General features: G+C 37.6%; 1 protein-coding gene and 1 long non-coding RNA gene across 3 annotated transcripts in view; one reads left to right on the forward strand and one right to left on the reverse strand.

Moving 5' to 3' along the window:
- LOC134386028 (uncharacterized) overlaps positions 1–19,647 on the reverse strand; it is a 56,952-nt gene extending 37,305 nt beyond the window's left edge. The window contains exons 1-2 of the long non-coding RNA XR_010024438.1: positions 19,528–19,647; positions 2,154–2,207 (exon numbers count right to left, since the gene is read on the reverse strand). This is a non-coding gene — a long non-coding RNA (uncharacterized LOC134386028). The remainder of the gene's footprint in view (positions 1–2,153; positions 2,208–19,527) is intronic.
- Positions 19,648–19,956: 309 nt separating this feature from the next.
- USP53 (ubiquitin specific peptidase 53) overlaps positions 19,957–27,798 on the forward strand; it is a 69,666-nt gene continuing 61,824 nt past the window's right edge. For both annotated transcript variants that reach the window (XM_063107933.1, XM_063107934.1), the window contains exon 1: positions 19,957–20,134. The gene's annotated coding sequence lies outside the window, so the exon portion shown is untranslated. The remainder of the gene's footprint in view (positions 20,135–27,798) is intronic.

Below are 27,798 nucleotides of genomic sequence, written 5' to 3' on the forward strand. Positions count from 1 at the left end.
TGTATGTGAGAGAGGGAGAGAGAATGTATAATTTGAATTGGCAACTTTCTTTGCTGAATCTTTAAGTTTTGTTCAAATCCTCAAGTACTAGGGAGTACATGCTATAAAACACAAACAAAAATGAGAATTAGAAGAGCACAAAAGGATCTGAAAGCAATGTAGCACACATCTGTCATGATATATGTAATATATGATATAAAAGACTCAAATTAAACTAATACAAATTTATAGATATATCTTAAAATACGATTGAGGAAGTATATAACATGGAACTCATAAGAAATCAATATCAATTCCTCCCATTTCAATTCAGTTAAGAGATCTGTGATAGATGTTTATAGTGGAGAAGAAATGTCTCATCCATAGAAAACTGTCTACCAGTTTAAGTTTAGGAGATAGGAGGAAGGAGAGAGTATAGTAATGAAAATGCCAAGTAGTAACATTACATATTTATGAAAGATTCTGTGTATGTAGTGTGGGAACTGGTGGCTGTTTTAATCATCCCCTAGACTCATAGGTAGAGAAATTTTTTAAAAATTCCTTATGAAAAATAAGACCCCTAGAAAGTAACAATGTCAAAGTATTGTATTTACACATGACCATTGCAGATAATTTGTATAATTTAAGATACACCTTTAAGATATCTTAGTTTTATTTATAGGTTTTGGTATTTACCTGTTTTAAAATAATGTTGGCATCTGTGATAAACTCTATTTAAGAGGCTTCCATCACGCGTTTTTTTGTTCATTTTAATCTTTAAAAAATAAAAATTAGTCATATTTTTTATGGATTCTGATGAAATGGTTTAGTTCTTTATTAGCATCATAAAATGAGTCACTATTTTTAATGAAATAACAATTTTATTGCATTATTTCAACCATGTCTTAAGAGTTAAACTATATGATTAGTGTCACCATTCTGCAACCACTGAAAGGGAGGTCAGCAATTAAGCATATTAGCTATACAAGTGGAACAGTGCTTCCAGTATCATAAAAGAATATTTTAAAAGGGAGAATCTTAAGTGGCTTCTTCTAAGACTGGGTAGAAATGAAGAAATAATCCTCTGTTCACTATAGTATTCCTTTCTTTCCTGGAAGTGTCTATTGAATCTAGCTCAGATGACACCTTTAGAAATGCCAAAATTTCACTCTCGTTGCTACACCATTCAGAATTCAAAAAGAATTTTAAATGAGTTTTCCATTGACCTGAAAAACAGCTAAGTCTTTCAAAGTCAGGAGAAATATGATAGTCTTTTCAGAACAGCAAAAAGACTGGCATTTTTTCCACGTGCATTTGCATACATGAAATATGGAAAAAAGGAGAAAGAACATTAAAAGTAAAGAAATGAGAATAACATTTGTTGATGCACTAATAAATGTCAAGCACTATACTCATTGCTTAATAAAGGCAATTATATACCTGCATATATATATTTAATATTAATTTATTTTTATAATTATCCTGTGAGGAAGGCATTATAAATAATCTCAATTTTATATAAGAAAACTGAGCCTCAGAGAACATGACCTGAAATAAGCCTAGCTCACAAGGGGAAGAACTTGGTAAGTGTGGCTCTGAACTATATGCTCTAAGAACTCATGGTTCATAACCTCTTTCAGAATAAAATTCAGCCTTAAACTACTTTATTACATATAGAAAAAATAATGAAAAATCTCCATTATCTTAAGTTTGGGTAAATACAGCAATAAATTGAATAATTTTAGAGTCAATATTTAAAGTCATACAGGAACTCATAATCATAAAAGCTGAACTCTCAGACTGTGTTGAAAGTGAACTAAATGAAACAAGCAATATGCACAAGTTTAATTTTGAAATTAGAGAAACACAAACGTGTACTCTGATTAAACCTGCTCATTTCTGCTCAGCATTGTACATACTTTTGATCTATGTAATCTTCCTTTCCTTTTCCCTAGAAGGAGAAAGAGAGGGAAAGAGGAAAGAAATGCTTGACACTAATATCCATTAGGCTGAAAAAAATCATCTACTGTAACAACATACCAAAACCATTCCTTAAAATGAAAATATTTTCTACTTTTCAAAACTTCAGAGGAAACTCAATTTCCAGTATACTGTTCACAAGACTTCCAGGTCATGAAATTATATCTATTTTATTTAAGCCAATTTCCTCTTACCTCATTGGCAGGATTGATGATCAGCTGGCCAACTGTCCTCTGGATAATAATGACCTACATTAATAAATAGAGTATGGTTAAAAAAAACATCCTTGGCTGCTACCTCGCTACTTCCTTTAATCAGTTTTCAAATTATTTTCCATCTCTTAACTCAGTATTGGAAAGAACTTGACAATTAAAAGTAACTATTTATTTGCTAGTACAAAATCAAGCCAAATGTAAACAATTTTAAGTAAAAACAACCATTTATTGCAGCCGTTTAATATTTTACATTTTTTAAATAAACCCATTTATAAATGTTTTAGCAGCTTGGAAATGGAGGGAGTCAATTATTCTTGCTAATATGGAGCAGAACATCCAGTCATGAGTATGAAAAGAACATACTGAACTTTCCAACTCAGGGCACAGTTGTATCAGCACACTTATTAATTCTGGAATCTCCTCTGCTTATGCAAGATAAAACTTACATGACATCATCACAGTTTTTCAGCCACAACTGCTCTTTATTATGCTTAGGAAAGTATTTCTTTGAATGCCCCTTTTCTTATGAAAAATATTTTCGCCCTCCACATGCTCTATTCTGTAGGAAGAAGGGCAGTTCACTTTCTATGAAAGGTGGAAGAGTGCCAGGCTTTGTCAAGAACAAGCAAGGGGAATCCATTTCAAAATAACTGATCAAAGCACTTTGCAAATATATCAAAGAGTTCTTAAAAAAACTGTAGTGTCTTTAAAACGTTAAATTTTCTAGATCTAAGAAAAAAGGTAAAATTGAATACGAATTCCAATGGCTTAAATTGAAATGCTGCTAAATTAAATAAAAGTGTGTGTAGGAGGCGGAGGGGAGGGGAACTAAAAAAAAAAAAAAAAAAGTGTGTGTCCCTATTTGAATTCCTTAAACACAGGAGCTAGATTTCGACACAGGATATGAACTTCCCCTGCGTTATTATAATGTGATTTCAATAGGAAGACTTGGTACATATGGGCAGATACAGAAAAAAAGCTATTTCTAAGAGGTTATAGTTTAGGTCCAAAAAAGAATGTGCTTATTATTCTGTAATGTATAATATTTTGAAACACATTTCAATGACAACTTGAGCAGTGGACACATTTCAGGAAATAGGAATGGAAAAAAGTCAGAAAGAAAAAAGATAAATTCAATGTCATTATCTATTTTAAAATTGCTGATTGCAGGATTAGCATAGAAGCTGCATCACTAGCAAAACAAATATAAAGAGCAGGGGGAAAAAGGAATGCCTGAATGAAGCAGGCAGAAAGGAAATACAATCTCCGCTGTGCAAAAAAGCTAATTGTGTCATTTTATGTTTTCTGAAGCCTTTTCCTCACCCCTTTTGAAGTAGTTTTGTTCTACATATACGCAATTGTTTGTTCTGGATTGTCACCCAAATAGATACTCGCATTACATTTTATCATCACTCACCTATAATATATAAAAGCAGTTGTACTCAAAGGTGCCAGCTTTGAAGTGAAAAATTTACACACAGACCTACCACAAATCAGTGATATAATCTCAAGCAATTTATTTCACTCTGTAAAACAGTTTTCTCCAACTATTTATATGATTCAAATGTCACCTCCTTCTGAGACCTTTCCTGAAAACCCTTAAGAGAGCATACTTATAACCTCTTATTGTGCTTTTATTTTTCTTTACAAACTTATTCCTTAACGTAATGTGTTAGTCCAGATCCTCTGAGAAGCACACGCCAAGATGGGATTAAACGTGCAAGAATTTTATTAGGAGAAATGCCTGTGTGAGAGAAAATGCGGATGTAGTCAAGAAAGGCTGGGAGAGCTAGCAGACCTCAAACGGAAGTGCATGGAAGTGTTAGAGACTGCCACACAATCCCAGGAAGATTCAGCAAGGCTGTTGGGGAGTCCTTGAGCCAAAGTCACCCATTGCTGGTGGGGTTCTGTGTCTCCCAGAAACAGCCTGCCTTAGTGTCATTGCCACCATCAGGCATTGGCTGGTAGCAGCTTGTGGAAGGCAGCCTCGGCATGAATGCACTGATGGAGTGGAGAGTGCAATAGAACCAGGACCCTTTGTCAGTTATGTTGTTGGTGGTCTGCAAAGAGCACTCCTATGGCTGCCACACATAATATGTATACTTATTCCGTTATTGTTTATTTCTCCCACAGAATGAATGCTCTCTGAGGGCTGGGACTTTGCCTTTTTTATTAATTTTGTTTTATATTTTAATTGACAAATAAAAATTGTATATACTGATTGTGTACAACATGTTTTGAAACATGTATGCATTGTGGAATGGCTCCACGGATATACACATTACCTCACATATTTGACACTTTTTGTGATAAGAACACTTAAAATCTGTTCTTAGAGGTTTTCAAAATAGAGGTTTTTACAATAGATATCCTGAACTTATTCCTTTTATCAAATAGAAATTTTGAATCCTTTGATCAACATTTTCCCAGTCTTCCACCCTGTTAGCCCCAGGTAATCACCATTCTACTCTCTACTTCTATGAGTTCAACTTTTTTAGATTCCACATATAAGTGAGATCACTTCACCTTTTTTACTAGCTGCTGTATCCTTTGTGCCTGGTACATACTAAAAACAATAAATATTTGTTAAATAAACAAGTCTGAATTCCTGGGACACAATTACTATCTTAAAAATAATGCATTATAAAGTACACTACCTTATACATGTTAAGAGCTCAATAAATGTTAGCTATTATTATTAATAAAATAAAAAATTATTAAGATCACACAGTAAAAACAAAAAGGCATTTAGAACTAAGTTAGATAAGAGGTGACACTGAGATTACTTTGGGATGAATATATTTGGCCCTGATTTGGACCTAATGTATGTTCGAGCCATGAGTATGGTAAACATATACATAATCAGAAACACTAAAGTAGTCTAGTTTTTAGAATAAGCATTATTATTCACTCTGTTCTCCAGACTCAAAAGCCGTTAAGATAGCCTTTTTAGGAGATTACTAAAATGGTCTTATTTCTTGTGAGCATTCACATTTTGTACGTCACTTGAGAATTAAAAAAAAAGAAAAAGAAGAACCAATATGTGGGATACTTTCCTCAATCAATATAGCCTATCTCAGGCCGAGCCCGTGGTGCACTCGGGAGAGTGCGGTGCTGGGAGCATGGCGATGCTCCCGCCGCGGGTTCGGATCCTATATAGGAATGGCCGGTGCACTCACTGGCTGAGTGCCGGTCACGAAAAAGACAAAAAAAAAAGAAAAAAAAAAATATATATATATAGTCTATCTCTACAGGAAATACATTACATAATCAGAAGGGAGTTCCCGTGGGATTGATGCCAACAAAGTATTGCCTTTTTTCTGTTTTTTTAATAACTAAAATGGCTTTTCATTCAAACACCTGTTTGGAATGTTTCAGATAAAAAAAAATATTGCAATTAGATTCTAATTCTTTGGCAAAATAATCTATAGAGTATAATGAATAAAAACAATCATGCCTAACTCCCTTGCTCTGGGGAATTTCTACCTTGCTTAGAGAAATTAGGCATCTGACACGATATGACCCCCAGGAGGCGAACAACTGCCTTAGTACTGACCCCCGCTTCAAGGAGCCAGGGTCAATACTCCCCAAAACTCTGCCGGGATTAATCTTTTACCCCCCAGGTGGTGAGAGTGGCCTCCCAGAAAACCAGAGCTGATACAGGAGAAATCTTTGCTGCCTTCTCATAGCTCTGGATTCTTGAGCCCTAAGTCTGAGTGCCCAGGGCCTCAGGGAGAATGCAGAGATGCAGGCACAGAGGCCCTGACCCCTCACATTTGGAATCATCTACATACTGCCACTAGTCGAAAGAGTTACTGGCCCGGCTCACTGGAACCCTGGATGGAGCCCCCGAGTCCTTTTGAGGATGTGGCCAACACAGAAATGAGTCAGTCTGACAGTACCTAGACCTGAGTGGGGATTCTCAGGTGTTACCAGGTCCTTGCAGTCAGTGAAGTTCCCCTGATAGAGGACTCAAGGGGGCAGCAAAGGGATTCCCCAAGTTCTGGTGAGGGTCCACCTGGCTCTGAACCTCCTAGGAGATGGCTACCTCCGCTGCAACAATGGGGACAGAAAGGAGCTGCCCCAGGAGTGGCCTCTGCCCCCTTACCCCAGTGGCACAGAATGATCACAGCATACAGACCAAGGCCCAGAGCCTGGCCTCTCTGGCCATTCCATCGACCTGGCACCCCAGTCCAGTTTGGTATTAGCGACAAGGATTCTTAGTGGTAAGAGACAGTTTAAAAGCTGAGAAGGAGCTGATGGCATCAGTCACTGAAGCCATCCCTATATCTCAAGACTAAGAGCTACTCCCCGGTGATTCTGCCTCAGATGAGCCACAGTCCAAAAACCTGGGTTCTGGGTGCTGTGGCCCAGAGCCCAGCTCCTCAGGTCAGCCCCTATAGCCTGAGGTCTTCTATGGCAGTCCTGGGCCTCTTAGTTCTCAGGACTCTGGGGAAGCCACAGACTCTCAATTATATCCCACCAATGGAGGCTTCCTCCCTGGGATACCCTCACTGAATCCTTACAGATCACAGCCCCTACACCTATTCCTGGGCCCAGTCCCTCCCTTAACACTGCTCTTTGGCATAGCTTTCAAGGGTCAGTTTCTGGATTTCTCAGCAATGCAAGTGACAGAGCTGGGGAAGTTGCTGCCTGGAGTTGTTCTCCACCCTCCACCTTCCTTCCTCTACTCTCCAGCTTTCTGCTCCAGCCCTTTGCCCAACCCATCCTTGCTTCAGGTACACCAGGATTTGCCAACCCTTTCAGATTTCTATTCTACTCCTCTGCAGCTTGGTGGTAAAAGCAGTTTCCTCCTTTCAGGGGCCCTTGCCCAGCAGATGCTTCTACCTGTGGTAGATGCACAGCTACCTGTGGTGAACTTTGGCTCCCTGTCGCCAATGCTGCCTCCTGCCCCAAGCCCCTTTCTCTGTTACCTGTGGGTCCTGCTTGCAGCCTCCCAGCCTGGCTGTGTGGCCTCCACCTTCATGTTACTCGGGTACTGCCTTCATCTGCCAGGCCTTTCCCCACCAGCTTGGGGCGAGCAGAGCTGCACCCAATAGAACTAAAGCCATTCCAGGATTATCAAAAACTGAGCAGCAACCTTGGGGCACCAGGGTCATCAAATACTCCCCCAGCTGGAAGCTCTTTCTCTGGCCTCAGTTCCTGTCCCAATGCCCCACCTTTCACCTACGGCGGAATCTTCCGCATCCAGAGCATTGACCTCTACCAGCAGGTCCCCCACCATTTGCCCTGCGCTGGATGCCGGAGCCTTGGGAGAGGACAGGGCCACCTTCAGGAGATCAGCAGAGGAACCTGGGTCGCAAGGGAACAAGGAGGCTGTGTTGCTCCCACTGGAGGGAGTTCCCCTTGGCCCTCATCCCCTGGGGCTTGTATACAGATTACAAATATATAAGGGGGAGAGTGTGGGGAGGGGTTGTGGGGCTGGGACCTTGCTCCTCCTCCTGCCCCTTCCCCTGGTCTCCTATCCCTGGGGCCATTTGTCAAAAAACAATAATAAAAGGATTAAAAAAAAAGAAGAAGAAAGAAAGAAATTAGGCATCTGGAAGTCGTTTAACCAAGGAAAGGTAATTCCTCTATCAGCTGAAATAATGGAAAATGCACTTAAATACAATCAACTTGAAATAATCTTTTCTTCTTTCCCACCTTACCTTGAAAAATCAGGAATTAATATTTACCAATTTCCATATATATTTCCATCCTCAAGCTTAATTTTTAAACTCAATTTATAACATCCTTTTTTTTAACCTTAATCCTACCTATGTAAAACATTGGAGCTAATGAGGATGATTACAACATAGCTGATTTGCTTCAGGTTCTAGGCCTCCTGGACAAGGGTCTCTTCTAAGCCCTATAGCACTCCAAGCTCAGTGCCTATTTTAGAACATAAAGTCAAATGTGAATATGGACCACATTTATTTTAAGAAATATGTCCTTTACTTCTAGTATACATGGGGTCTTCAAAAAGTTCATTAAATAATTTATATTATCTTTTAATTCCATTTTTCCACTAACTTTTTGAAGTCCCCGGTATAGAAAGAGATGTGAACATAACGTGATTAATTACAGTAAGTTTCCTCCCAAACTCATCAAAACCTATTACAAACTTTTAAAAACCCAAACTCTGAACTCTGCGTTGAAGTACTACACGTTAAATTTATAGCTACAGAGAAAAATTAACATGTTTTCAGATGCATATATATATAAATGTATCAATTATGGTTAATGATCACAGTTATCAGATGTATTAGACTATGCTATTTGTACAATTCCATACTCTGATGTTTACTTAAGTGTTCTTTTGTTAGTACAGTAAAAAGATATTAATAATTTAGATATAGTAATAAAAATAAGCAAAGAACAAGTTGTTATTTTGCAAAGTACAACCTGCTAGTACCATGTTAATGGCATAATAAAACACTTTCTTTGCTTTAAAGTAAGTAAACAACCATATGCTCAGAATCAATAAACTTTAGAATTAGACACTATCTTGAAATGTTCTAAATCAATCCCCTCATTTACAGAATGGAAACTGAGATTAGAGAAGTCAAAAAACTGGATCAATCTTATGTTGCAGGTCTAAAATTAGGACCCAAGGATCCCAACTTCAGATTTAACATTCCTTCCACACTTTTGTTCTCCTTCCTATCACAGTTGAGAACACAATCATCCACACAGGCACAATCCATATATCTTTTGATGACATTTTGTAAATGATTTCATATATATCTATATAAAGATATAGCCTAATATAAATTATATACCATATTTATTGACCATAGAGAAATAAAACTATAGATAAGGGAAAATGTTAGTAAAATGTGCAGCCAGAGAGTAAAATCCTTTTTTGGCAATGCTAGGAAGTTTTAATTTTATTAGTAAAAACTTGTTAACATGACAGTATCAAACCAAAATGAGTATTTTTTTTGTAATTGGATGGAGTAAATTTCCATTCTGTATTGAAGAAGAGAGTAAACATTACTCTTCCAATAAAAACCTCTTGCTCTGTGCTGTTCAAACTATAGTCGTGTTCTGTTAGGGGGCTAGAAATCAACTTAGTTGGTTATAACCAGTACCTTTTAAAATGAAATAAAATAGAATAAAATATCAGAGTACATCACTCACAGTAATAGTATTATTTCGTGAAATTTTTCATTCAGTTTTACATATATGTTCATGTGTACTGGATCACAATGTATTCTGCTTACTCTACGTTGCAGTCTAAAACGTCTGAAAGCCACTCTTCTATCTAGTGCTAGTTGCTGCTTGAAATTTAAATGTCAGCACTATTTTTAGCAACTGAAATGGCTTCTGTCACATTTAAACCATTCTGATAGAGTTCTTCAGAATTAAAAGAATTTGAAGAGCAGAACAAAACTTGTAGAAAGCAATTTAATCAGAAAACTTTGATTTTTAAAATGTACAAAAAGGCTTTAACACACATACCAGCGATATTGCTTGCCAAGAGTTACTTTGTATTTTTCCCCAGCACAATTTCAGGTTTAGGGCTTGTTTTACTGATAAGAGAATGAGAGATTCAAGAGCACAACCAGTTAAGAATTAGAAATAAATTCAGTACTCTAGTATTTCTGCCTTTTTATATACTTGTAATTCTTTGGAATAGTTCTATCACTGATTATTTTCCAACAACAATTTTATTACTTTATTAAACATTAAGTCCTTCTTTCGCATTTTTATTTTGACTGTGAAGTGAATTTCAACAAGGAAATTCAACTTGAAAACACTGGTGCCCTGAATATTTTTGTTATCCTTACAAAGAAATGTGCTCTCCAGGGCAACTTCCTTTGCTTTTAGTATTGCAGCCAATATGTTATTAGCAAAAGACACTGTGTTACTTTACTACTGTATTTCTTAAAGAACTACTTTATTTTATTTTTTTAAAGAACTACTTTAAAAACAAGTCAACCCAAAATGTAGAGTGTGAGAGTGTGTGTGTGTGCACGTGTGTGTGCATGTCACAGATGCTTCTGTTAGATTGGCACGAAGTTTGATAAATGTCTAGACACCATAGTGTTTTACATATAAAGTCAGTGTACTATCACGGATATTACAATTCAGAAAAAGAAACTATTTGCTTGTGAAATACTCTTGACCTCCTCCTTATGTTCCACTTCCCTTGTCTTTCAAAAGGGGTCAAAGGTGTCAAGTATGTTTATCACCAATATTTGAATACAGAAGAAATTTTACTGCATTTTGAGAAACAAGAGTACCATCTCCCATGAAACTTCAGGGAAAATACTTCACACCAGGCAAATTCCAAGTGTTTAGAAACTGGATTGCAGTCTGTAAAGCTACATGACTACGCCAATTGTCCGGCTACTTTTACCTGCCCGTAATCCTGTCAACTGGGCCAATTGTCAAACTAGGGCTGTGTCTGGGGCTCACAGACCCCTCAAGCCCATTCACAGACTGGGTCACAAACCCTTCACATGCCACGCTGGGTCACCAGACCCCTTACACATGGGTCTATGAGCTAGGTAACCAGCCAAAGGTCCTTGGAAGCCATAGGTTGGAAAGCATGGCCACACTGAGTGGTGTCTGCCTGAGGCAGTCGCCAGCAAAGGCCTCAGCACCATGCATGTGCACCAACTCCACCCACACACACAAACACACACACAATTTGTTTACTGAACCACCCCCAACCGGCCCTAGGGTGAGTGAAGCCCGATGAAATTATTCTATTTTCCCAACACAGTCCTAGTTCTGCTGGTGTTTAGAATGAGCAAAGGTAATTTTACTTCCCTAAGTTTAAGTTTTCTCAACTGTACAGGGAGAGATTTTAACAAATTCATCTGTGTTCTTTTCCATCTCTAATATTCTAAAGAGTCTTATACGTGTTACAAAACTTGTTTTATAAAAAAAATTAAAGAAGTGATATTTATGAGTAAAACTCCTAGTGAATGGCTTTTTTTTTTTTTTTTTTTGTCTTTTTCGTGACCGGCACTCAGCCAGTGAGTGCACCGGCCATTCTTATATAGGATCCGAACCCGCGGCGGGTGCATCACCGCGCTCCCAGCGCTGCACTCTCCCGAGTGCGCCACGGGCTCGGCCCGTGAATGGCTTTATTACAATTAAAACCTCCAGATATTTTTGGCCTTTACTTCTGGATCTATTAGTACAGTACATATTGCTTTTGTTCATTTCTTCTTACTCTACTCTATTTCCATGGCCTAATCAGATGACATACTTAATTGATATGTTCTTTTATGTAGTCATTCATGTTATGTTTATTGAGTGCCTCCAATGTGCTAAACATTGTGCTAAGTAACTCATTTTCATTATCTCTAAAGATATTAATAATATTTAAACATTAATATTTTACAGTTGTTGGTAAAATTAAATAATCTGCATAAAGCACTGAGTTTCTAACACATTTAGGGATTAAATAACACATGGGAAAAGGCCCCTTCACTTCAAATCTTTAGCATTTAGAATCATGTAGTCCAATCCTTTCATTTATGGATTAGAAAAGAGAGGTTAAAAAAGGTAAATAGACATATCCACAGCCATACAGCTACTTGTTGAGATCACGGAATGCCCAGTGTTCCTTCTATCATATCACGTCACTTCTGAATACAAGTAATTCTACCATCTGTCTCTTTCATTCTTTCTCTCAGATTACAGAACACTGCCAGAAAAAAAAAAATTACAAAACTATGCAAATAAATGCCCACAGGGGTGGGCAATCCTACTTATCCTGTTAACAGCAATCCAGTTAGCTAGGATTCCCTGCTACACACAGATGAGGAAACAGGTTTAGGGAAGTTAATAACTGCTAAAGATCACACGAACAATAAACAGTAAAGCTAGGATATCAACCTAGGACTGTCCAGGTCCAAGTCATATTCTTTTATGACACCATGTTACCTTTAAACATTGTCTCTTCTAGGCTTTCTAAACAGTTTTAATGCCGCATTTAGGGTTAGCTTAGGTTACAGCTGAAACTCAATGTCAGGAATATGGTCTTCAACATTTTCCTCAATGACTTAGCTAAAGACAGAAAATATCACTAATTTTGGCAATACAAAAATCTAGGAAGAATACCGAATCTTATGAGATATGAAATAAAACTTCAAAACCTAATAGGGTATTTAAAAGCAATGAAGGAAACAGATAATGGGATTGCTTGTACTCAGAGGCAGTATAAGCATTTGTGTTCAAAAAACTAATGGCATTAAGATTTGGGAAACCTGGCTTCATATCAATTCACAAAAACAAAATAATCAACTAAAAAATTAAGTATTTTGAACATAAACTTATGTTGGCAAACAAAGCAACATAGTTGCAAAATAAGTTAAAACAATCTTATTTAAACTGTTCTGGTAAAATCAGTATCTGAACTGCAGGAGGAAATGACTTCCCCAAACCACCATCAGGCTAATTACAAAAATCTGTTTTTACTTTTGGGCACCACATTTTTTTCAGAAGTTGACAACAAAAGTGCATCTTGAATTCAGTTACACAGACGGCATATGAAGCTTGTTACTGATTCGGCAGGGACATGTTGATTAGGCCACTGTCAGTGAACACAGATTAAGAGCCTCCTTAGATGAAGGCCCACTTGGGGAGAAAAAGCATTTTAGATGACGACAGAAGAATATTTTCCTATTACTCATCATTTAAATATTTTATTCACTTTTGGTTTTTGATCAGAGCCAAACTCGAGTTTAAGCTACAGGCTCATGCATATTCCCATTTTCTTGCTTTCACTCTTTACATTCTACTCTTAATTTACTTTCCTATAGCTCTCATTCTTTCTTCTTATTTATATTTGACCACTATTTTATTTTTTTAATTAAAAAAATTTTTTTATTATAATAATTTTAATTTTAATTTATTTTATTTTTAAAATTTTTATTGAATCAAAATTGATTATACCTATTTTGGGGGTACAACATTGAGATAGACTGATCAAATCAATATTACTAGCATATATATTGTTACTAATTGTAATTATTCTTTATGCCCCTTGTCCAATCCCACCCTATCCCCCTTCCTTCCCCCCCCCACAATCACCCTAGATTTCTTCTCTCCCTCTGAAAGAATAATGGTTACTCTGTTGATTTGCTGCCCAAATGATCTGTCCAATGCTGAGAGGCATGATCAGTTCCCCCTATACTATCATAGAGCAGATGTCTCTTCCATCACTGTGAAATGGGCTCTGTGGAGACAGACATCCTCCTCTTTTCTTTATCTCTGCTGGTGACTCTCCTTGTGTCAACTCACTCCAGTGGCTGGTGGACCATCTGTGTAGTGGTTGTGGCATCTAGCCACCTTCACAGCAGCCACAGTTATTGTGGTGGCTGTGGTGGGCCACCCACATGAAGGAGATGTTTTTGGCCTGCTCCGTGGTGTTGGCAGTGTGCCAGGTTGTGGAGAGTGTCCAATCCCTGGTTCCATGCCCCAGGTCCCCAAGTGGGTCCCGAGGTGCTGGCACGGTGTGGGAGGGGGGGTCCAGTCCCCAGCTCCTTACCGTGGGTCCCTAAGCATGCCCTGAGGCACTGGCGCAGTGTGCCTGGTTGTGGGAGGTGGGTCTGGTCCCCTTCTCCATGCCTCGGGTCCCAGTGACCACTATTTTATATGCCAGAATTTACTTTAAATCCTTTGTAGGATGAGGGGAAGTATAACAAATGAACAAATGAATTAGTTTACTATTTACTAGGCCTTCAAAAAATTGAGGGAACAAAGTGTTTTAGCTTGAAAACACAAAAGATGTTTTCAATGTTAAGTAGTGTCTTATGGAAATGATACACAGATTTCTGTTGCTACAAAGAACAGAAATAAGACGAGTATATGGAAATTACTGGGAAGTAAATTTCAACCCATCGTAATGAAAATTTCTTAACAGAGAAGTCTCAAAAAGGAAACAACAGGCTGCCCCAGAGCATCAGTTTTTCTATCACTGTTACCATATTTGAACAGAAGCTAGAAGCCTACTGGTGGGGATTAATCCTCCAATGAGTGGCAGGTTGGACCAGATGAAATCAAAGCCTCTTCCGTCTTTGAGATTGTAATAAAGTACATATTGCAGCAAAAAAAACCAATATGTAAGTTCTCATAGCATCACATTATCATTGATGACAACAGTATTGGTAATCATAATAATAGCACTAATGGCCATAATAACACAGTATAGGACTTTACAGTTGCTTTTATCTGAGGCATTATCAAAAGACATCACATATAAGTATTATTTCTCATCCCAATTTTACAGATAAGAAAATTAGAATGTTTCAAAGTGAAATAACATGTCAGCAAGAACTAAGGAGGCCACTAGACAAACCACTAGATGTGGTTTACCAGTAAATGTTGACCCTGGTATAGCATAGGCTTACAAAGACTGAAATGTATAGCCAGTAAAGTTTCAGCCAAGGAAGAGCTGGTTAAGATGTCATGAATATTGAATTTGATTTTCTTATGTTTAACAAAATGTTATGCTGCAGAGTTTTGAGGAATCCAGTGAATACTCAACTCCTTAATTTCCCGTAAAAGCATTAAGGATCTTTAGGGACTCTCTCCTTCACACCCTCATCCGTGCCTTATTCTTTCAGACTAGCTACTCCAAATGACAAAGCACACTGCTACACCAGCTCTGGGCTCACATCTTTACAGATCTGCAATCAGACAAAAAAGGGGTCATTCTTGCAAGTTCCTATTTGAAAACTTGTGGGAAAGGATCCCGATTAGACTTAATCACCCACACAGCAATCCCTGCAGCCAGAAAAGGGTGAGATACCCTACTCAAGATCATGCCTGAACTGTGGTTAAGTAGTGTGCATCTATTCCTAGAAGCAAGAAAAGATAAAGCAACATATGCCCACAATAGATATTTTCTCAGTTGAAAAAACTGAAATATGTAGTGATCAGGCACATATATTTTTGAAACAGCTTTTTTTGGATGTACACATATTTAAAAATCAGGTTTTCTAGACCTGTAGGAGATCATTTTACCAAAAAAATTAGAATTTTATCTCACTTTTTGGGGGTACTATTCTTCCTTATCTATTTTCTTTCCTTCTGAAAAACTTTTATCACCTCACAATTAATTTGGTCACAATATTTACTTGTGGTTCCTACTGTGACAAGCTTGGAGTACCGCATGAAAGGATATTCGTGGAGCACATCTGGGTACTGACAGCAGACCAGCAGCTTTCCAGAGGACGCTGTTAGTCATAATAACTTCTTTTCAGGTGACTTCACTCTGCTCTTAGTGACTGTATATTTTAATTTTACAGAAAAAAAGAAAAAGATAAAGTCTTGCTGTCAAGTTTCCATTGAGTGACCTATTGTGGATACTAGTTCAGATGCTGACAACTCTTTATCAATGCCTACTCTATGCCACTGGATTAAGATTTACAAATAAAATGATGTATGAGATAGAATGACATTACAGATAGAATGACTGTATCAGACTTTACAGACAGAATAATGATCAAGAGAAATATACCCTTTATGGAATTTTCTTCCTAGATAGTGAAAAAGACAATAAACAAGCAAGCAAATAGATAAGAAAAAACATAGGTTGTGATTATATGAGGTGAATAAACAGGGCACTGTGATAGGGATAAGCAGGGAGCTCAAGGTCAAGGATGGCTTTCCTAAGAAGGTGAAGTTAAAACTGGGGTACAGAGAATGAAAAGGAATCAATTACTTAGAGACCCAGGGGAAGTGTGTTCTAAGCCAGGGGTCTCAACTTTGGTACTAGATATTTTGAGCTGGGTAATTCTTTGTTGTGGGGGGTTTGTCTTGCCCATTGTAGGATGTTTAGTAGCATCCAAGTCCCCAACTGTGACCACCAAAAATGTTTCTAGCCATTGCCAAATGTCCAATGGGAGACAAAACCACCCCAACAATAACTACTTTTCTAGGCAAAGGGAATAAAGAACGCAAAGTCTTGAATAGCATTAGATGCTGTTGGGCCCTAGCAAGAATTTTGGATTTTATTCTATGTAAATGGTAAATCACTGAACAATTTTAAGTTGGGAAGTAACATGTCTACATCTTAAATAGACTACTTTGGCTGCTCTGTGGGAAATGGATTTAAAACCCTGAGGACAAATGAGATCTTGGGATCAGGCACTAAGACACGTCATCATTTAGATTAGATTGAAAAGTACAAGAGAAAAGTAGATTGAGAAGGGGTAGACAGTGAGGTAGGAGGAATGCCATAAGATGATGTCACAAAAATTGAGATGTGTGTGTGAGGAGAGAGTGGTCGGTGGTGACTAGATTTTTGTGGCTGGCTGGTTCATCCCCAAGTCTGAAGATTTCTCTTCTTGCCTAGCTATAGTTTCCCCTATAATTCTTGTGTATCTTACTTCAAACTAATCATCCTGTTCAGGAATTTACAGAGGCTTCCCATGATATCCCTGCACTGGCTCATTCATTCCTGTTTCTAAAACTTTGCTTTTGTAAGTCACATCTTTTCCTCAATGAAGCTCTTATTTGATCTCCCACAGAAGTCCTCTCCAACAATTCTGTCCCACACAGATGTCTCTATTCTCTTAAAAAAAAAATTAACAAAACTCCCAATTTTTCACTCCATCCACTAAACACATATTTGTTTAGCATCTGTGCCAGGCACTGTGCTATGATCTAGAAATACAATGAAAAAAAAAATGTACGGTTCCTGCTCTCCAGAGGCTTAGTTAGTAGGGAAATATATGTCAGCACTCCTCATTAACAGGAAAAAAAGGATTTTGTCTAGTATACAATCCTGAGTCAGCCATTCAGCTACTACTTCTCTGTGTTATATTTCACTCCACCCCACCCAACTCAATCATGGTCTGCCACGCCTTTAGCTAGTGATTACCTCCTGAAAGTACTGAACCACAGCTCTGTTGCCACTCCTACCAGTGATCAGTGGTGGAGTGTACCCTAGCCACAGGGTAGTACATTTCCCAAGTCTGAGTTACAATAAATCCAGTATAACACTAAGAGGTATATAGGTGTGCTTGTGCTGTTAGTGTAAACTTTGGCTGGGCCTCAGCTGAACAACCCACAGTGATCTCTGGCACTCTAAACCTGCTCACTTTCATGATCTCATTGTCTGTGTGAAGTACAGAGATCATTCTTCATAAATTTGGGTCCATCCAGTAAGGAACTGTTTAATAAAACGCACACATATCACTGAAGGACAAATAATTCTGAGAGGCAATACATTTAAACTCCACATTGTGACATTCCTAACTACAAAGTTTTCTGGGAGCAACTCCTGTCCCGTTATGCAGTGAAATGTCAATTTTCCTTTTTATCATCTGTTTGCTTCAGACTCTGCCCTCTTGATGCTTAAATTGGGACCTATGACAAATCTATCATTTAAAGGTCAGTATTTAGATATACCAAGAACTAGTAGAAAGTTTAAACTTATATGATTAAAAAAGTGTACAGTCAGGGTTTACTCAAATTCTTGAGCAGGGTGAACTGAAGGGCATTCTTCTGTAATCTCTTAAATGAGAAAAGGAGGTAGTATAAGTCTTTCTTTCCTACAGTTCAAGTTCTTTCTCAAGAGTGGAGGTGGGGGTTGCTCTATCAGTTATATTTGCACAGAAATAATTATAATATAACATAATTGTTGTAATTGAAATAAATCCCAAATGGGTGAAGGAAGGACAAGTTTGTTTCAGAAAGTTATGGGAGAATACATGAAGAGATAAGTATTCAACTCAGACCAGAAATATCTTGAGGGAAGCTGGCAGGATCACACAATAGCAAGGAATTTTGAATGACTAGTGTGGAGTAAGTGGAGGAAGAATGGCAGATGAGGTTAACAGTTTAAGGCCAAATCATGAAGGGCCCTGCTGGTGATGGGGAGCCCCTGAAAAATTCTTAGTATTGGAGTACCATGATCATATATTCATGTTAGAATAATTACTAATAGAACGGAGATTGGACTGGAGTGAAAAATAACTAGAGGATATTATGCAGATATTGCAAGAGTCTAAGGGAGTTGAGTCAGAAGAAATGATTACCTGAAGAAGAAAGACAGTGAGAGTGGAGATTAAAAAGAGGGGTGGATTTGAGGTATACTCAGGAGATAAAGGTCAACTAAATTTGTTGTTAGCATAGAAGAAATTAAAGAAAAGTAACATAGGGTTACTCATGGATTTCTCACTTGGGCAACTGGGTGCCAATATCTGAAATAGGGAACGGAAATGACCTCGGTTCTAGATGGGAGGGTAGAGACATGACATCTGGAGTAAAAATTAAGGTAAAGATGCCCACGCCAATTTGGGACATATTTAAGGCACCTATGAGAAAACCAAATAGAAATGCTGTTGCTCAAAAGGGTCCTGAAGATATACATCTGAGAGTCTTTTGTGCACAGGACCCCTGGTAAGTCCGTGATGGGGAAGAGATTGCTTACGGAGACATGAGGAGTCACATTAAACGACAAATACAACAAAAGAAAATGGAATGCTGAGGAACACAGAGGAAGAAAAATATTTGAAGTGCACCAGAGAGGCAGCTGCAGAACCAGGAGGAAATGGCATTAGGGAAACCAAGGGGAGAGTTAATGGTGTTCTCGTTGTTTTAAAAATGTAGAGCAGGGTTTTCCTCCCCCCCGCCCCCAAAGATTTTTAATATCTTGAAGTTAGGAACCACAGAATAATTTCTTTGGATTCCCTTCAGCGCCTAATTCAGTAAAGAGAACATAGTAAATGTTCAATAAATTCTGATTCAGTCTCAAGCACTATAAACTGGTCGTATTTGTCGCCCCTATCAACCTCCCAATGTTTTTTCATCCTATTTCTTCAAGTAAACTTTGGGAGTTACCAATCAGTTTACTGAAATCCATTTTTATAATCAGTATGTTCTACGTGCACCAGCTTTGGAATGAGTTCCACAACCTCATTTATCTACTTGAGAGAAATCCTTGAAACAATGACGGCGGTGGGTTTTTCTTTTACTACTATTCCAAAGAAAACGTTTTTTAAAAAAACAAAGGTTAGTCTAATTCCCAGCAGTACCTTGTATCTTAAAACCTGTTCCAAAGCACGGTAAGGAGGCAGCCAAACTTTTCTGACAATTAAATATTAACCGGGTCAACACGCTTATGAAAGCTTTCATTTTATTAATGGTCACGAAACAACCAGTTGGGGAATATACACATTCACGCCAATGGAAGCCATTTAACTGCAAACAGCTGGTCATGACTCACAGAAAGCTAAAGGAACTGCGTAGCCACACGGGGTTTTGATGCCAAGCAGCCGACGACTGTTTTCTATCAGGTAACACCACCTAACCTCGCTGGACCCGCGTTCTCAAGTTCAGAAAACACAGAATAAACGACCAAGAGCACCGGAATAATCACCTCGGCTTCAGGAACTAGCCCCTCCTGCTCGCTACACCAGACAGCTCAAACTCCTGCCACCTTTCCCCCGCCTGACAACCAAGCCCCAGTACAGTACAGTACTCCCGCCTTGGTGGAAATGGTCAAGCTTCTGCTCTCGCGGGATCTCGCGCCTCGGACTAAGCCAACTGGATCACTCGCCCCATCGAATCCCCGCGGGAATAGAGTTACACAGGTCCGGAAAGCCGGGAAATCGCGTGCGGGGGCGGGGTTAGCTCGGAGAGCGTGAAGGCGGGGCCGGCCCTGAGGGAGCGGGGCGGGCTCGAGGAGGAGAGAGGGGCGGGGCTCCTGGGACCTGTTGATCGCAGGTGTCACTGCCTTGACTGGCCTCTGTGTATTGGGGCGTGTGCGCATGCTCCGCGCTCAGGGTCGGGCTCTGGGCGGCGGGGACCAGCCGCCTGTGCTCCAGTTCCGTGGCAGTCTGGGTACTGTGGCAGCTGTTGCTGTGTCTGTCGGGTGTCGGCGTGAGGCGGAGCGGGGCCAGCGGGAGATAGCTCTGTGGGAGTGGAACGTCCGCATTTCTCTGCCTGGACCGTACGCTCCCCGGGCTAGCAGGGTAGAGCTCCAGGTAAGTCTCCAAAGCCAGTCCATGAATGGAGATCCGATGACCTGAGACCCCCACAGGCCTGACTGGGACACTCTCATTCCAGCCTTAGACCTAGTCTCTCCCCGCGCAGCCTCACGCCCTCCTCAGCCCACTAGCCCTCCGGGCAAACTCTAGGCTCCTAGCCGGGCGGTTCAGGCTCCCGAGGTCACGCAGCCTCCCGCGCCGGTCCCGCCGGGTCCCTGCCCCGGCAGAGATGCCTTTGGTCGGGCTGAAGGCGCGCGCGAGGAGGGAGGAGGTGCTGCACTTACTGGGTCGTGGTTGTTATTGCTGCTGTGTTTGAGGGCGGGGATGGGGCAGAATCTGGAGTCCCGCAGGATCGCTTCGTGCACTGGGGTTATGAATATTACACTTACCTGGCTCCTGCCTCTCCCGAGTACAGGTTTTTTATAGGGGTCCAGGAATGGTTATGTTTCCTTCTTGGAGAAGACAGATGACTGGATTCTCGGTGGTAGTAGTGATGTATAAAGTTAATATTTAGCTTCTAAATGATGGCTTATGGGGTATTTACTAAACTACTCAAACAGCGTTGAAGAACAGGAAGTACTTGCACAGGTGTAATAGGGAGGGTTTCTGAAACCTGCAATCTGAGCACGTTCTGAGGTTTTGTTATCCCGCTACAAGGTTTTCTTTATGAATGCAAAGTATGATTAATGCTGGCAAAATATACTGCAAGGCCTTTTCTGCTAGACAGCAAAGTTTTCTGAATATTTCCTTATCTGGACAAAAATATATACATTTCTGTGAGGAATTTTCAAGGCAATTTTTAAGGTACATTTAACAGTAAACTTAGGAAGTTCTTTGTGATTGCGGTGTGATGGGCTTTTAGTTCGTTCTTTAAAGACAAGCTCTGCTATTTTTCACTATTTAAAAGGAGTAGCAAATGCTAACACAAAATTCTGGTCGAAATGAACTTTTGGTTAAATTGACACTTGTTAATCAGTTTTATTTTCAGTTCTTTTCAGTTCCATGATGATGGTCTAGGCAAAGACCCTTCATCCTGTTAAAGAGAAATGAAAAACAGCAAAAACGAACAAAACTTATTCTGCAAAAAGTTAATACATGATTTATCTGCTGTTGTCATAAAAGTTACAGTTAGACAAACGTACTGTAGGTAGGAGTTAATTGTAGTCTGAAAAACAAGGTTTTTGTTTTATATTTTAGAGGCTTTTAAAATGAACTCCTTTGGACATATTGTCTAGGTTCATGATTACTGGTGATAAACTATGAAAGCTATTTAAATTTGTTCATTAATCAGACTAACTGGTAACTATGTGTATGTTTTTCCCTAAACTGTAAAAAATAAGAGACTAAGCACGGGCCTTTCCTTTTCCCTATGAATTTAAAAATAATTTTTTTTGTAAATGTATGAGATTTTATATAATTCTTGCAACTTAACCTAGTAATCAGTTTGTTAACATTATTATTTCCTCTAAAAGTTGTAAAAAGTTTTTAAAAAGATAGCTGTTTTAATGGGGAAACCCACTTTTCCACCTAGTTTATTCTTTTCCTTAAAAAGAAATCACAATACTCTTACGATTTCAGTATGTATTGTGATTCAAGATCTTTTATATTGTTTTGTGTCAAATAAATGTTTATTTTAAACTGTGTAGTATCAAGAAATACAATTTGGTATCATATGGTTTAGAATTTGTTATAGCAAGACAAAGTTAAAAAATGAAAGTTTTTATCTATTTTAGGGTGTTGTACACTTTTGAAAGTCAAAATCAGAGTTATTTTCCCTGCTGGAACTGTTTGAAACTCACTCTCCTACTAAGCTAGAGGGGACGTTGCTTTACCCTACAACTTTCCAAAAACCTATTTGATCTCTGGAATGTGGTAGATTAAGCTGTCCTACAATGAAATTTAGTTGCTAAAATACCTAGCAGATTTTGTTATTTGGCAGCTTTAAATATAGGTGTTTCTTAGTTATAGACCCTAAAGATGACCTACAGAAAGCTAGGTATTTATATGTATTACATCTAGAAGCATTTTGAACACAGTATGCTAGGGCCCCAAAATTGTCAATTTAGCCTACTCTTGCTCATGAACTCTTGTTTTAAGGAAAGAAGTGTGTTAATTTATGTTATCTTTGAAGAGCTAGGTAGAAATTAATTATACAAATGTAGCATTAGTATATTATTACTAATTTTGAACTGATGAAATGATTTCAGAAAAATTTGCATTACAGTGTATACATATAGTAGGAACCAGAAATGGATGCAATATATTCTACCATAAATAAAATCCTCAAAGGTTATTTAAACTTTACATAATATTGTAATCTTGGCAAATTATTATGATGTTTTTGTTAATAATAGAAATACTATAGATACTACATATATAGAATATTCAGGCAAAAAAGAAAAAATATGTTCTATGCTTTTCCAAGGTAACTCATATCCTCTATCAGGATGGGCCATGATTAGAACTGTGGTCTGTGGTTAGAATTGAATTTTAATGTAATTGGTTTTCTTTGTAATCTGATGATTTTTTTGTCTTTTTTTTATCCTATGAATTTTATTTTATGTGTTTACAAACATTATTCAGAGGAGGCTTCATTAGGCCATCAAAGATGTCCATGACACAAAAGAAGTCTACACACCATTGCGTCTGGTTAAAGAATTTTTGTTTTATATGGGACTAAATAATAGTTGCTTCATATATTCATATTTGTAGTAAAATTTTACGCAACATAAACCTTATTTCAATATTTTAGCTGTTTTAATGAACAAAATTAGTTGTCTGAGGTGTCATGGTATTTTTTAACTAGTTTGAAAATAATTACATTACTCTTCTATTTTATACATATTGACCTGCAGAAAAGAAATTTTAAGAAATAGTTTTCCTATGAAAGTTTTTTACTTACAATTTGCTCTTTTTTGAGTTAGTAAATTTTTCAATAAACACTTATTAATGTGCTGTTGTATACTAGGCCTAGTGCTAGGCACTAGAGATTAAAAAATTAGTAAGACAATTTTAAAGTAATCATAGTTATTAATTTTCCCCCTTCTAAGCTTCATCTCTGGCTGTTCTCAATCCTTCCTATCCCCCCCCCGCCCCGCTTTTTTCTTATACCCTTGCCATTGCAGAATTCTAATTCTCTTCTCTTACTTTCTCATTCCTCTTTCAAATTCCTAGTCATCCATACCACACCTGTGAGGTATCTTCTGATGCAGCAAAGGACAGAAGATTACTTCATCTTTGTGTTACCACTGTGTACATTCCTTAGTTAGAGATTTATACTGTGTTGCTGTAGAGGGAATACAGAATAGCCAAGGGAACCTGAAGATGATAATACATGAACTGTCATATTAAGTATGAGAAGAGTGCTGGACAGACAGCATAAAGGATGGTTATACAAGCAGGGAGAACATTCGCAGGGACCCAGAGACATGAACAAGGTGCATTTTGGGTGCTTTAGATATTTGCTTTGGCTGGATGGATCATCATTTTAGTCTACTCATATGAATTTAAATCGTCATTAAGGAAATTTGTAGTTATTTTTCTGAAAAGTTGTACATTGGTTGAATTTTCCTAAATTAAATCTTCTCTGTTGCTTACATTGTTATTTTGGAGTTGCTTTTTCTTTCTTTCTGATGCATTGGCTTCTAACATTTTAACTGAGTTTCTGCTTCTCCTAGTCCAAAAAGATTTGTAAATGAATGTTTAAAATAATACTATGGTAAATTCACTTGTAAAGTGAAGCATTCCCAAACATTCATTTTGTAAATTAGAATTTTTCATATATCCATCACTGCAAATATTTATCCTCTCTTTGTGATGAGAACATTTGAATTCCTCTCCTCTAGCCATTTGAAAATATAAAATAAATTATTGTTAATTATAGACAGCTAGCACTACTATCAAGTATTAGAACTTATTCTTCCTATCTAGACGTAACTCTGTAACCAACCTTCTCTTGTCCTCCTTCCCCCCTACCCTTCCCAACCTCTAGTTCTTTGCTGACTCTTGAGGATAGACTGTAAGTTACCTGATAAGAGTAGAATCCAGGAGACAGGAGGCTATTCTAGCAATCCAGACAAGATAGGATAGATTGCTAAGACCAGAATTGTAGAAGTGGAGGTGGTAAGAAGTGGTCAGATTCTGACTGAGATAAGAGGGAAAGAGGATTCAAGGGTATCACCAAAGATACTTGTTCTGAGCAAATGGAAAAATGTCATTGCCATCAGATGAGATGGGGAAGAATGTATTGGTAAAGAAAGAGTTCAGTTTGGGCTTTGTTAAGGAAAAAAAAAAATGTTAGGTTATTCCTGCTTTGCCATAATTCTCGTCTAGCAATCTTGTCTTAAAGTGGACTGCCATTAGCCATTTTCTTTAATGCTCATACTTTGTATTCTGGATATACTTGTACCCTTGTCTTTCTCTGGTTAGTTACCAGTGGAAACTGGTAAGGTAAAAGCAGCATGAAATAAAGCACAGTTCTTTACTGGACACAAAGAAATAGAGCAAAAAAGTGTAAAACATTGAAAATTATTTAAAATTTACTGTTTTTGTTGTTGGCGGTACAGTATTTTTCCTTATTAGTTTAATTTTATTTTATCTTTGTTTCATAAATTTTCTAATGTAATCTTCTCCAATTCCTCCATTTGTAGGGTGACAGTGGTTTTGTATATCAGAGGATATCCATTTTCATTTATACCTTCCTTACTATAATTCTTCTACTTTATAAAAATGAAGATATTTCTATACTGGATGATAATTTTGTATTGCTTCAACTTGCTATAATTCTTCTGCTTTCTACCTATTTATCTGAAATAAAACCTTAAATACTTTTACTAGTAAGGTGAACAGATGAAGCATTTTGGGGAACAGTTGTAGTATTTCAGTGAAAAGTCTTCAGTGTGTCCTTGAGTAGCTACATTACTTATTAGAGAAAAGATGTTAAAGTGAAGTTTTACCGTTTGATGGGTAGGCCTGGGTCTATTAAAAATATATTTGAATAGCTTTATTAGCAGTGATTCTCTGCTAATATGGAATTATGGATATTTCTAATTTTTTATGCATTATTTCTAAGGTATTTTAGAAATCTGTGTAATAAACAAGTACTATTTCATAATCAAAAGAACCAATAAACTTGAATAAATGAGTCTCATGGCTTTATCAACTATTACATTAGTTTCCTAAGGCTGCTGTAATAAAGTATCACAAACTGGATGCCTTAAAACAACAGAAATTTATTCTCTTACAGTTCTGGAGGCTAAGAGTCCAAAATCAAGGTGTTGGCAGGATTGTTTCCTTCTGTGGGCTCTGAGTGGAATCTTTTCTTGCCCCTCCCTAGCTTCTTGTGTTGATTATCAATCCTTGGTGTTCCTTGGCTTGTCACTGCATCATTCCAACTTCTTTCCAACTTCTGCCTCTGTCATCCACATGGCGTTCTCTCTGTGTGTTGGTCTCTTCTTATGACTGCTGCCAGCCATACTGGATTAGGACCCACCCTAATGACCTCATCTTACCCTGATTACATCTGTAAAGACCCAATTTCCAAATAAAGTCACATTCACAGGCCTGGGAGTTAGGACTTCAACATATCTTTTTGGGGGACACAATTCAACCCATAACAGCTGTAATGAATACAGTTTAAGATATGATTATCATTTACCCAGACTGTTCTTGTAGGCTAATCAAGTCATTGAATGTTAGAATTTGAACGATTCCACATAGTCTAGTCCCCTCCATTTAAAAAATGTGTGTGGTGGGGAGACCCTACTAATCAAGTTTATGCAGTGTGGTATAGATTGCCTAACTAATTAGATACTAGGCTTAAGTTTTGGGGGGAGAAAAGGGAATTTTGTACCTAGGGTAATGAAGGAAAGTGGACCTGGAATCTCTGCCATTGGGGTCAAATTATTGCTGGTTAGGCACTGACTCATAAGAAAGAAGCAGTAATTTTCTTTTTTACTTTTTTTGGTCAAACTTCTAACACGTTTTCAAGTTAAAATTAAAAATTTTTAATCATAAGCCTATGATAGTTACATAAGATAATTGCTAGTATGTTATAAATATTGACATTTTAAAATAAAGTAATTATACCATTATTTTAAAGGTACCCAATTGCAGTTTTTTTTTTTTTTTTTTTTTTTTCCCCTTTGGAGGCTGGTTGGTATGGGGATTTGAACCCTTGACCTAGGTGTTATAACACCACGGTCTAACTGACTTAACTAACTGATCAGCTCATTAATGGGATTTAAATACTGTAGCAATTTGATAGTCATACCCATCCATTGAAAAACATACATAAACTTTTTTTTTACATTATCCTTTTTTACTTGGAACTCATATTTATTCCATTCCTACCACCGATTTTTTTGTAATGTATTTTTATGCTCCAAATCATTTATTAATTACTTTGTTATACTATTTTAAAATGAAATAACGTGTATATTTTTCCCTTTAGATTGTTATAATTACAATTACTTTAGGAACCGGTAATCTAAAGTTTCACTTTCTGTCTTTATTCTCTATATCTAGATACACTATAAATTTTGATAAATAACTAAAACATAAGTTAAAAGTATATTGTAAATGCATCTTTTAATGAGATGAGTTGAGCATGAGTTAGGGTGCCTTGAGTTACAGGAAGCTTTTGACATCAATATTTTGAACTCTTCCTTTATGTGGCAACCTGAGGTATTTGTAGTAAACCCAGAAAATACAAAACAGTGAGATGTAGGGTGGGTGAAGAGTATATGTCTTTCTTTTGTAAAGTAAGAAAAAAGCAATTGTGGAAGTTGGGGGGGTGGGGGAGGAGAGCTACAGACTCTATCAGCCAGATCAATTCTAGGAAAGTGTACATGTGGAAGTTGCAGATCTGGGAATTCCTTTAAAACTAAACATACCTTCAAACTCTTGGAAAGTCATTTGTTTCCTTGGGTATGCATATCCCCATTTGAAGACCACTGCTTTTGATTATAAGGGCACCAAGATTCTAGGTTTAGTGAAAAGTCAAAAGAGGAAAAGAGATTATTAGAGAACAATCCGGAAATCCCAAGTAATTGCTGTGAAACTCCCTGGTACCTGTGTGTTCATGGTCTTTCTGATCTGCTCCCAGAATCTTCACTTTCCAAATTATTGTTCTTAGTTCTACGAGAGTAATCTTAAAACAACACTGATCATTATAGGCAGGGTATTATAGAGGTAAAAGCATTAGATTGGCACTCACCATATATAGTTCTTAATTTTAGCTCTACCACTTAAAAATTTTAAAAACCAGATGGAATCAGTTACTAAACTTCTCCTGGCCTAATTTTTCTTATCTTGTCAAAAAAAAAAAAAAAAAAAAGAGAAGTAAGATTAATATAATTCAGTGGCTTTTATACTTTTTTATCATGACCCTTAGTAAGGAAGATGATTTACATGACAGTCTAAGTACATATATGCATATATGTGATGGGGGAATAGTTTTAGGAAGCAATATTCACCTTTTCTACTAATCATGCACAATGATAATGATATTTTCTATTCTGTTTCATTGAAAGAAGTACTTGTCCAAGCTCCTAAATTGATTTAATAACTCACTGATGGGTGGCTATTTGTATTTTTTAAAATGCTGTATTGGATTATATCTGAGATAATTTTTAACACTAAGAAATGTATACATTTACATA

This window comes from Cynocephalus volans, chromosome 9, assembly GCF_027409185.1.
Source record: "Cynocephalus volans isolate mCynVol1 chromosome 9, mCynVol1.pri, whole genome shotgun sequence".
Taxonomy (NCBI): domain Eukaryota; kingdom Metazoa; phylum Chordata; class Mammalia; order Dermoptera; family Cynocephalidae; genus Cynocephalus; species Cynocephalus volans.